A 13,069-nucleotide genomic window follows, 5' to 3' on the forward strand; every position below is an offset into this window, starting at 1 on the left:
ACACATCAGTACATATCACCAATATGGTTGCTTGCAACACTCTATAACTCTTGATTCATCAGCATCTATCATCTTCTTCTGATTTCCATGGTCATCAGGATCCTACACAGTGTACGTACATGCATGTAAGAAAAACTTTCATACACATAAAATAAACAAAATAAATCTTTTTGAAACAGTTTAATTTTACAAATGATATTTCTACATGTTAAGTGAAAAGAATGGCATATATATATATATATATATGAATTATTAACTGCTTCACTTAAAAAGGCAGTCCCCTTTTCCCTCCCTCTTTTCTCTCACTCCCAAGTCCCTCCCTAACTCTACTTCCTATGATTATTTTGTTCCCCCTTCTAAGTAGGACTGAAGCATTCACACTTTTGTCTTCTTTCATCTTGTTTCATATGATCTGTGAACTGTATCATGGGTATTCTGCTCTTTTTGCCTAATATCCACTAATCATTGAATACTTGTCATGCATGTTATTTTGTGAATGGGTGACCTCACTCAGGATGATATTTTCTAGTTCCATCCATTTGCCTGCAAATTTCATAAAGTCATTTTTTTCTTTTTTCTCCATCTTTATTAACTTGGGTATTTCTTATTTACATTTCAAAACAATTGAAATGTAAGTATTAAGTCATTGTTTTTAGTATCTGAGTAGTATTCTATTGTATAAATGTACCACATTTTCTGTAACCACTCATCTGTTGAGGGACATCTGGGTTGTTTCCAGCTTCTGGCTATTATAAAAAGGTTGATATGAATATAGCATAGAGCATGTTTTCTTTTTAGAAGTTGGAACATCTTTTGGGTACATGCCCAGAAGTGGTATAGCTGAGTTCTCAGGAATATTATGTCTGAATTTCTGAAGACTCGCTAGACTGATTTCCAGCTTGCAATAACACCAGCAATGAAGGAGTGTTCTTCTTTCTCCACATTCTTGCCAGTGTCTTCTCTCACCTGGGTTTTTGATCTTAGTCATCCTGACTGATGTAAGGTGGAATCTCAGGGTCATTCTGATTTGTATTTCTCGGATGACTAAGGATGTTGAACATTTCTTTGGGTGCTTCTCTACCATTTGATAATCCTCAATTAATAATTCTTTGTTTAGCTTTGTATATGTATGATTTTAGAATAGTTTTAGTTGGTTCTCTGGAGTCTACCCTCTTTTCTTCCTTCTTCCTTCCTTCCTTCCTTCCTTTCTTCCTTCCTTCCTTCCTTTCTTTCTTTCTTTCTTTCTCCCTTTCTTTCTTCTTTTGCTTAGTGAATCATTTAACTTTCTTTACTCATTATTTCACTCAGAAAGATAATCCAAATGCAAACACTTATATTGCCCAACATAACTAAGTACAAATGAAGTCAATGGTGTATACCATTAGCATGCTCCGGTCTATGTCTAAAACAAGCCCTCTTCTCCCCAGCCCTGACCCTTAGCAAACAGACAAATAATTGTGCACTGTGTGATGATACATTTAGTTGAGAACTGTGGTTCATATAGTTGGCTGCCACAGATATTGCACTCCAAACCTGCACTCAGCCCTGGCACACAAAGTCAGTCAGCAGTGGTAGCTCTTTCTGTGAGCCATGGTCCTTCCATAAGACCATGTAAATACTGTGGTTAGGCATGCTGGTGGCAAAGAATAAGCCTGTGTTATGGTGCCTATCCAGTCCATTCAGCCAGAATTTTTTGCTTACCAGGAAGCTGGAGCCTCTCTTTGATTTCATGTACTCTGGCAGAGGCCAGAGCCTTATTAGGCTCTATATCCTCAAGTCCATGATCTTATAAGTAGTGGTTGTCTAACATCAGAGCCGACATATCCAAAGCCAGGCAGGGCCAAGTTTGCTACTTTCGGTGTCTTCATGACCCTGAGAATATCATAACTGGCAAAGTCCCACTGGCACAGACCCAGGGCTGAACTACAAACAATGTATTTTCCATCAAAATAAAGTATTGACTGCAGGCAGATACTTCTATCCTCAGAGACAGACAGTGTCTTTAAGGACTTACAGTTGATTTCTCTCCCAACTGCCCAAATCTTTGTCTCATATTTGTCTGCACTTAAGAGGATGTAGTCTTCAAGACTGTGCAAGAGAGACTTGTCTTTGCACTTCTGCAAAGCCACCTTGGTGACCCATTCAGTTTGCTCAGTGAGTGTGTTTAGGCATGACCCAGCTGGATAGTTTTAGCTCCTTTGTCAAAGATCAAGTGACCATAGATGTATGGATCAATTTCTGGGTCTTCAATTCTATTCCATTGATTTACCTGACTATCTCTGTACCAATACCATGGAGTTTTATTATGATTGCTCTGTAATACAGCTTGAGATCAGTAATGGTGGTTCCCCCAAAAGTTCTTTTATTGTTCAGAATCGTTTCCACTACCTTGTTTTTTGTTTTCCACTTGTTCGTTTGTTTGTTTGCTTTTCCAAATAATTTTGCAAATTGCTCATTCTAATTCAATGAAGAATTGAGTTAGAATTTTGATGGTATTGCATTGAATCTGTAGATTGAATTCTGCCAGATGGCCATTTTTACTATATTAATCCTGCCAATCCATGAGTGTGGGAGTTCTTTCCTTCTCCCAAGTTCTTCTTTGATATCTTTCTTCAGATACTTGAAGTTCTTGTCATACAAATCTTTCACTTGCTTGGTTAGGCTCATACAATGGTACTGTGTATTGTTTGTGATGATTGTAAAGGGCATTGTTTCCCTAATTTCTTTCTCACTCTGTTTACCCTTTCCGTTGAGGAAGGTCACTGATTTGTTGGGGTTAATTTTATATCCAGCCACATTAGTGAAGCTGTTTGTCAGCTGTAGGAGTTCTCTGGTAGAATTTTTGGGGTCAGTTAAGAATGCTATCAGATCATCTGCAAGGAGTGATATTTTGACTTCTTCCTTTCCAATTTGTACTCAATGACCACTTTTTGTTGGGTAATTGTTCGGGCTAGGATTTCAAGTATTATATTGTATAGGTAGGGAGAGAGTGAACAGCATTGTCCAGTCTCTGATTTTAGTGAGATTGATTCAAGTTTCTTTCCATTTAGTTTGAAGTTGGCTACTTATTTGCTATATATTGCTTTTAATAAGTTTAGGCATAGGCCTTGAGTTCCTGATCTTCCTCAGACTTTTAACTTGAAGGGTTGTTAAATTTTGTCAAATGCTTTCTTGGCATCTAATGAGATGGTCATGTTTTTTTTTGCCTTGAATTTGTTTATATTGTGAATTATGTTGATGGATTTCAGTATACTGAATCATCCCTGAACCCCTGGGATGAAGCCTACTTGACCATGGTGAATGATTCTTTAAATGTGTTCTTGGATTCAGTTTGTGCGAATTTTATTGAATATTTTTGCATTGACATTCATAAGAGAAATTTTTCTGAGGTTCACTTTCTTTGTAGGGTCTTAATGTGTTTTAAGTATGAGCATTATTTGTGGCTTCAAAGAACGATTTGGGTAGTGTTCCTTCTGTTTCCATTTTGTGGAATAATTCATTTTCTCTTTTTTTTATTGGATTTTTTATTTATATTTCAAATGTTATTCCTTTTCCCAGTTTCCTGGCAATGAGCCCCTCATCCCATCCCCTTCACCTTCTTCTATGAGGGTGTTCCCCTTCCTCAATCACTTCCCCTTTCCCAAACCCTCCTGATATTCCCATGCATTGAGGAGTCCAGCCTTGGCATCACCTAGTGCTTCTCCTGCCTTTGGTTCTCCACAAAGCTATTCTCTGTTACATATGCATCTGGAGCCATGGGTCTGTCCATGTGTAGCCTTTGGGTAGTGGTTTAGTCTCTGAGATCTCTGGTTGTCAGGGGCAGAAAATACCAAACATAGAAACATCAAAGCAACCATCAAAAATAATGTAAAATTAAAAGAACTCCTAACCCAAAATATCCTGGAAATCCAGGACACAATGAGAAGAGCAACCTAAGGATACTGAGTATCGAAGAGAGTGAAGACTCCCAACTTAAAGGGCCAGTAATCATCTTCAACAAAATTATAGAAGAAATCTTCCCTAACCTGAAGAAAGAGATGCCCATGAATATACAAGTAGCCTATAGAACTACAAATAGATTGGACAAGAAAAGAAATTCCTCCCGTCACATAAGAGTCAAAACACCAAGTGTACAGAGCAAAAAAAAAAAAAAAGAATATTAAAAACAGTAAGAGAAAAAGGTCAAGTAACATGCAAAGGCAGACTTATAAGAAATACACCAGACTTCTCACCAGAGACTATGAAAGACAGAAGATCCTGGGCAGATGTCATACAGACCTTGAGAGATCACAAATGCCAGCACAGGGTAGTATATCCAGCAAAACTCTCAATTAACATAGATGGAGAAAGAGAGCTATTCCATGACAAAACCAAATTTTCACAATATCTTTCTGTAAATCCAGTCCTAAAAAGGATAATAGAAGGAAAACTCCAACATAAGGAGGGAAACTACACTCTACAAAAGGGAAGAAAGTAATCTCCTTGCAAAGAAACCAAAACAAGAGAGACACACAAACATAATTCCACCTCTTACAACAAAAATAACAGGAAACAACTATCATTATTCCTTAATATTTCTTAACATCAATGTACTCAGTTCCCCAATAAGAAGATATAGACTAACAGACTGGATACATATAGAAGACCCAGCATTTTGTGACCCAGTGTCTTTGTCACTTTGTGTTTCCTTCATGCATCAAAATGCTAGGTGTTGTTCACATATCCATTCTATGTCTTTTTATTGGGGAACTGAGTTCATTGATATCAAGAGACATTAAGGAATATTGATTATGATTATTGTTTCCTGGATTTGTTGTTATTGTTGTTGTTGTTGTTGTGGTTGTGGTTGTGGTTGTTGTTAGAGGTGGAATTATGTGTGTGTGTGACTATCTTCTTTCGGGTTTGTTGCAAGAAGATCACTTTCTTGCTTTTTCTAGGGTGTAGCTTCCCTCCTTGTGTTGGAGTTTTTCATCTATTATCCACTGTAGGGCTGGATTTGTGCAAAGATATTGTATAAACTTGGTTTTGTCATGAAATTTATAGATTTCTTCATTTATAGTAATTGAGAGTTTTGATGAATATAGTAGCCTGGGCTGGCATTTGTGTTCTCTTAGGGTATGTATAGCATGTATCCAGGATCTTCTAGCCTTCACAGTTTCTCTTGAGAATTCTGGTATAATTCTTATAGGTCTGTCTTTATGTTACTTGACCTTTTCCCCTTACTTCTTTTAACATTCTTTCTTTGTTTTGTGTATTTGGTGTTTGACTATTTATGTGTCAAGAGGATTTTATTTTCTGATCTAATCTGTTTAGAATTCTGTAGGCTTCTTTTATGTTCATGGTCAACACTTTCTTTAGGTTAAGGAAATATTCTTCTATAATTTTATTGAAGAGTTTTTGACCCTTTAAGTTGGTAATCTTCACTCTCTTCTATACCTATTATCCTTAGGTTTGATCTTCTCATTGTGTCCTGGATTTCCTGGATGATTTGGGTTTGGAGGTTTAATATTATGCATTTTTCACTGTTGTGTCAATGTTTTCTATGAAATCTTCTTCATCTGAAATTCTCTCTTCTATCTCTTGGGTTCTGTTAATATTGCTTGCATCTATCCCTCCTAATCTCTTTCCTAGGTTTTCTATGCCCAGGGTTGTCTTTCTTTGTGATTTCTTTATTGTTTCTATTTCCATCTTTAGATGCTGGATGGTTTTGTTCAATTCCTCCAACTGCTTTGTTGTAATTTCCTGTAATTCCTTAAGAAAAATGTGTTTCCTCTTTATGGGCTTCTACTTGTTTGCCTTTGCTTATGCTTGAGCTTTTCCAGGTCTGTGAATGCTGTCATAACTACCAGAAATTTTTCCTACTATGTCCAGTTCGCACATTTCCTTGATTATCCACCACCTCTGCCTTTTGCAATCTTTTCTTATCCATACTGTGGTTCATTTTTAAAGTGAAGTGTGATATGACCTGTGCACATAAACCTATTACCTAATAGCTCAGCCCAGAAAAAAAAGTATAAAATATAAAAGCTAGTGTACAGTATGATAAAAAGTGTTCACATTGAAAGTCTGAAATGTTGGTCTCATCTTCATCAAGTCAGGTGACTCAACACTCTCCAAGGTTTTGAGCTACCTTCCTGCAGGTCGTTTAATGCAATTCTAGTTTCCATCTTCTCTGAGATGCCTTTCATGCTCAAGAGGGTATTAGAAAGACAACTTCATAAGTCATGTCTCCTCTTGCAAATAACTTCTCACCCATATTCCTGTAAATAATTTAAATGAAACTTGTTGGGTCATCTAGATGAATTTTGGAAGAATCCATACTTAGGTTTGTCTTCATTTACCTGTTAATTATCAATATTCATTCCCTCTCCCTCCCAGAAATAGTGTTACAGAACACTACTTTTTAAGTCTTTTACAATGTTTATGATTCATGATGGTCATTTTTTTTTTGCTTGACTCCTGTCCTAACAGGGTACTACTGCTAAGAAATCTTGGTTTTTAGTAATATTGAATATCAGGAACCCAAATGCTACTCAATATTAATCAGTTAACAATTGGAATTGCTCTATAATAAATTGAGGAAATGCTTCTGAATATTTACTTTTAAAAGCACACTACTCGCCTTCCTCTATACAAAAGAGAAACAAGCCGAGAAAGAAATTAGGGAAACGACACCCTTCATAATAGACCAAAATAATATAAAGTACCTCGGTGTGACTTTAACCAAGCAAGTAAAAGATCTGTACAATAAGAACTTCAAGACACTGAGGAAAGAAATTGAAGAAGACCTCAGAAGATGGAAAGATCTCCCATGCTCATGGATTGGCAGGATTAATATAGTAAAAATGGCCATTTTACCAAAAGCAATCTACAGATTCAATGCAATCCCCATCAAAATACCAATCCAATTCTTCAAAGAGTTAGACAGAACAATTTGCAAATTCATCTGGAATAACAAAAAACCCAGGATAGCTAAAGCTATCCTCAACAATAAAAGGACTTCAGGGGGAATCACTATCCCTGAACTCAAGCAGTATTACAGAGCAATAGTGATAAAAACTGCATGGTATTGGTACAGAGACAGACAGATAGACCAATGGAATAGAATTGAAGACCCAGAAATGAACCCACACACCTATGGTCACTTGATTTTTGACAAAGGAGCCAAAACCATCCAATGGAAAAAAGATAGCATTTTCAGCAAATGGTGCTGGTTCAACTGGAGGTCAACATGTAGAAGAATGCAGATCGATCCATGCTTATCACCCTATACAAAGCTTAAGTCCAAGTGGATCAAGGACCTCCACATCAAACCCGACACACTCAAACTAATAGAAGAAAAACTAGGGAAGCATCTGGAACACATGGGCACTGGAAAAAAATTCCTGAACAAAACACCAATGGCTTAGGCTCTAAGATCAAGAATCGACAAATGGGATCTCATAAAACTGCAAAGCTTCTGTAAGGCAAAGGACACTGTGGTTAGGACAAAACGGCAACCAACAGATTGGGAAAAGATCTTTACCAATCCTACAACAGATAGAGGCCTTATATCCAAAATATACAAAGAACTCAAGAAGTTAGACCGCAGGGAAACAAATAACCCTATTAAAAAATGGGGCTCAGAGCTAAACAAAGAATTCACAGCTGAGGAATGCCGAATGGCTGAGAAACACCTAAAGAAATGTTCAACATCTTTAGTCATAAGGGAAATGCAAATCAAAACAACCCTGAGATTTCACCTCACACCAGTGAGAATGGCTAAGATCAAAAACTCAGGTGACAGCAGATGCTGGCGAGGATGTGGAGAAAGAGGAACACTCCTCCATTGTTGGTGGGATTGCAGACTGGTAAAACCATTCTGGAAATCAGTCTGGAGGTTCCTCAGAAAATTGGACATTGAACTGCCTGAGGATCCAGCTATACCTATCTTGGGCATATACCCAAAAGATGCCTCAACATATAAAAGAGACACGTGCTCCACTATGTTCATCGCAGCCTTATTTATAATAGCCAGAAACTTGAAAGAACCCAGATGCCCTTCAACAGAGGAATGGATACAGAAAATGTGGTACATCTACACAATGGAATATTACTCAGCTATCAAAAACAACGAGTTTATGAAATTCGTAGGCAAATGATTGGAACTGGAAAATATCATCTTGAGTGAGCTAACCCAATCACAGAAAGACATACATGGTATGCAGTCATGATAAGTGGCTATTAGCCCAAATGCTTGAATTACCCTAGATCCCTAGAACAAACGAAACTCAAGACGGATGATCAAAATGTGAATGCTTCACTCCTTCTTTAAATGAGGAAAAAGAATACCCTTGTCAGGGAAGGGAGAGGCAAAGATTAAAACAGAGACTGAAGGAACACCCATTCAGAGCCTGCCCCACATGTGGCCCATACATATACAGCCACCCAATTAGACAAGATGGATGAAGCAAAGAAGTGCAGACCGACAGGAGCCGGAAGTAGATTGCTCCTGAGAGACACAGCCAGAATATAGGAAATACAGAGGCGAATGCCAGCAGCAAACCACTGAACTGAGAATAGGTCCCCCGTTGAAGGAATCAGAGAAAGAACTGGAAGAGCTTGAAGGGGCTCGAGACCCCAAAAGTACAACAATGCCAAGCAACCAGAGCTTCCAGGGACTAAGCCACTACCTAAATACTATACATGGACTGACCCTGGACTCTGACCCCATAGGTAGGAATGAATATCCTAGTAAGAGCACCAGTGGAAGGGGAAGCCCTGGGTCCTGCTAAGACTGAACCCCCAGTGAACTAGACTATGGGGGGAGGGCGGCAATGGGGGGAGGGTTGGGAGGGGAACACCCATAAGGAAGGGGAGGTGGGAGGGGGATGTTTGCCCGGAAACCGGGAAAGGGAATAACACTTGAAATGTATATAAGAAATACTCAAGTTAATAAAAAAAAAAAAAAGCACACTACTCTAAAGGAAATGATGTCCATCAAGTAGATGACTGGATGTGGCACGTGTGGAGCACCTGCCCTCAGAAGATAACGCTCCATGCGTTGATACCAAACATCATAATTTATCCAGGTAAAGTATTTCTGGATATGCTGTTGCTTTTGCACATGGATTTAATTATTCCTTTTAATGCTCAGATGGGGAGGGGTGAGTTCCAAAGCTTAGAGGAAGAAAAGGGGAAACTTGTGTAATTATATTTTGATTTCATAAAAATAAAAGTAAAAATCATTGTATTGTTTTAAAGAAAATAGACTTAAAAGAAAGAAAAAGTTTCTTTTCAGATTTTAAGTACCTATTCTTAAGAGAAACTTATAAAAGGAGATCCAGTGCTTTTACTTATAATAAACAGCTAGTTTAAAGTTGACAAATGGAAACTACAGATGTAGCTCAGTACTGGATAACTCAGCACATCAGAATCTTTTCTATGCCCCAGAGGAAGGATACAAAGAAAAAGGATGGGAGATAATAGTATCTATGTTTCTTCCCACGAAGGAATAAATCACTCTTGAATTTAGCAGCATATTGAGCATGGTACCTCAGGGAACTAAAGAGGAAGAGGTAAGTTCTACTTGGGTTAGTGCCATCGATATTGTAGTGTTCTGATCTAATGGGTTGGAAGAGGTAAGCTTGAGTTAGTATCTAGTGAATTTTGGAGTTTGTGTTTTGATGTGATGTGATGCTGTTTGGAGTCTGAGCTAGATCATAAAATAGAGTTGGTACAAAAAGTGCCTCACTGAAGGAAGTTCTCTGGTTGCCACTTAAATTAAATTTTCTAACTTCAGAACTGAAGCTGGGTTACTTTTATCTCTTCCCTATAGACTCCATGGTCTTAAATATTTAACTAGTAAATGAAATGAACTAGTAAATGTAAATGAAAACATTAATAATAAATGCTTAAAGATAATGCTTTGCATCAGTTTTATTTTAGTCTAGCTCCAGTAAAAGAACAAACTTGCTATCAACTATAAATACTACTTCTATTACTGACTTGGATATTCCTTCTAAACTATGATTCACTATTTAAAAAATGCTTCTCATCTCTAGCTAAAAAAATGTAAAATGGTCTGTATGGAGGATAATATTTCTTAAATTATAGATGTTGAAAAAAGTTTTTGAAAAAACCCTCCCATTTTAACATATATGAGTATTTATGGTATATTATTGAAATTAAATTAAATCCAATAATAAAGATCATTTTTATCAGATTCAACAGATATAAAATTACTCTAAACAACTCAGATAACTACCACTTTCTATGGTTTGTTTTGCTGTGGAGCACATGTGAAAATGGCAAGAGTCTGGACCTTGAAGCACCCATTGGCCACAAGAGTAGCACTGCACTTAGGTAGATCTAGAACCAGAGAGTGTCAATATAAAGGAGACAGGCTCATGTTCTTTTTATACAACGTACATGTGATTGATAACATTGAGGTTGCCCCAGAGAATCCAATGTCCACAGTCTCTACCTTAAGGAATTCTCACTCTGTGGTTCTGGACCACTTTAAGGATTGAAGGACCCTTTCAGAAGTCATTGGAAAACAGAGACATCTACTCTATAATACATAACAATAGGAAAATCATTGTGATGAAATAGCAACAAAAATAATTTTGTGACTGGGGGTTGCCAAAACATAAGTTGTATTAACAGTTCACAGTATTAGGAAGGTTGAACCACTGTCTACATACTATGCTCAGTTTTAGTCCCTTGCATTTTACCAAGATCTCTGAAAGAAGATTTAGAGATTTGGATTTTTATCTTGTGGCAGAAAGTATTATGAATATGCCACATAGGATTTTCAAAGGAAATAAAGACTTGGAATACAGGGGGTTTTGTTGTCGTTGTTGCTGCTGTTGTTGTCATCATTGTTGTTGTTACTGTTGTTGTTGTTGTTGTTGTTGTTGTTGTTACATACAATGAGTACAGAATAATCCTGCATTTCTGGTGTTGAGTTTGTGGCTCAGGCATGTGAGACAGGTTTGAAGATAATTGACTATAATTTAACTTTTTATCTTTATAGGTCTCTCTAGCCACTGCTGATAGGAAGACTTTGAAAAGGCATGCTAACTTTCAGAGTCTGTGATATCAAAGTAAATGGCTTATAGAAATCCTTTTTTTAGTTTGAGTATTACTTAATAACTCTTTTGGCTGAAAAATAACTGAGAATTTAGCTTCACCAATTTAACTGTCCTATTCTGAATGAAATTAAAAGATGGAACTTTATCTGCACAATGACTATGATATCTTCTGAGTGGCTAAACTAAAGTCAACCAAATCCTTAAGTGCTATTGCAGCAGATGAAAAGCTGCAATTCCATTTGAGTCACATCTGCAGTTTCACCCCAAGATCTCTTCTATGCTGTTGATTTCCATATGTGTAGAAATAAAATGTAAAGTTTCCCTTTGCATCACATGTTTAAGGTAGAGTTCAACACAAGAAAAATGTTAATGCACAGAGTTCAGGAAAGAGAGCAAGAGTGAGAGACACAGAGACAGATATAGACACACAAAAAGAAAAGCAGAGAAACAGAAAGAGAAATAGACAGAGACAGTCATGCAGAGAGAAAGGGGGAGACAGAGATAGACAGGAAGAGACAGGAAAAGAGAGACAGAGAGGGAGAGACAGAGACATTCTTAAAAATGTGGTTTGCCCTGGAGTTACCTGTATTTTGATGCTATTTCCACTGCCCCAAGGATGGCTGCCTAGTCAAGTATTCAGGACTCAGGTGACTTCACCAGAACCTTCTCCTCATTTAATTTGTAAAATACAGGTGAGGGGCAGGTACAGGATAGAAGGAGGCCTGTCATTGGATGAGAAGGAAGGATGGGTGGGAGAAGAGTTTGAAGGAAGAGGAGGAGAGAGAGAGTAACTGGTAGAGAACATGGAAGGTGATGTTAAGATTCCACTCTGTGTATTTACAAGTTGCTATTAATGTTCTTAATGGATGGATGGTACTGGGCTTTGTATGTTTATGTGGGAAATTATATCTTATCAATTGGGTCAAAGGTTATTGTGTTGTGTGTTCTTTCATGTGTAGATTTAAGTGTAATGGAGTGTAGGGTGGCTGGTCTGAGTGACCATAGAATTGAGATGTGTGTTTCTGGCATGGAAACCTGCCTTGGAAACTAGATAGGTAGAGACATTGCTGACGCCTCAGAGAGAGTCCTTCAGCAGTGTGACATGGGATGGAGCAAAGCGTGTGAGAGGCTTTGCTGACTAAGAATTAAGATATCTAGCAGATATCTTGGGGCACTGTGGTGTAGACCTAATGGGGATAAATGACAGCATTTTATTTTTTATATTTTTATAACAACAAAAATCAGCTACATGACATTATATTCTCATATGATGATTGCTCCCTCAGCACTCTGTGAAAGACATGTTAAAGCTATGTGTTGTATGAAGATTTCAAAAGTATCCTCTGGTGCTGAAGAATACTGCTTGCTGCTGTAGCTTGCCATAGAGGATGGCTAATTAACAACCTATAACCTAGGTCTTGCTAAATCTATCAGAGCATTCAGGGATCTAAAATCCATAAATAACTATTCACTTTCCTTAGTAGAATGAAGAATTCTTGAAAATTTTGCAGTTAAAAGCTCTTTGTAGAGTTCATAAGATGTTTTTTAAAGATTTAAATTTTAAACTTTGTACATTTGTTCAAGTGACTAGTATATCACATGAACCCAGACTCCAGAGGCATGAATGCCAAGTACAAAAATTATCTTAGAATAGTCTGGTTCTGTAATGTACATAGTTCATAGACCTTGGTGCTCTGATATTGCCTGACTTTTTTTCTGCTCATTTTACATTGGATGATCTGAGTTGATAATGAAGATAAGCTGTCTGTTTCTACATTCTAGAGACCGTAGTCTCATAGCTCAGAGGTCATACTTCTCATATGTTAACCAAGCTGCTGGATCTGCTTTACCAATAACCTTTATTTTTTTATCTTGATATTACATACTTCCCTCTCATTTTTTCCTAGGAAAATGTCAGGTAGTCTTACAGTTAGTCATCTAGCTTTCTTAGTCCACAGTGTATTTGTTTTTTTAATTAATTATGTGTTCAGACT

At 37.3% G+C, this 13,069-nt stretch overlaps 1 pseudogene; it reads right to left on the reverse strand.

Moving 5' to 3' along the window:
* Positions 1 to 1,539: 1,539 nt before the first annotated feature.
* LOC148003362 (F-box/WD repeat-containing protein 2 pseudogene) lies at positions 1,540 to 9,040 on the reverse strand (annotated as a pseudogene).
* Positions 9,041 to 13,069: the final 4,029 nt, after the last annotated feature.

Source organism: Rattus norvegicus, chromosome 9, assembly GCF_021556685.1.
Source record: "Rattus norvegicus strain SHRSP/BbbUtx chromosome 9, alternate assembly SHRSP_T2T, whole genome shotgun sequence".
NCBI lineage: Eukaryota > Metazoa > Chordata > Mammalia > Rodentia > Muridae > Rattus > Rattus norvegicus.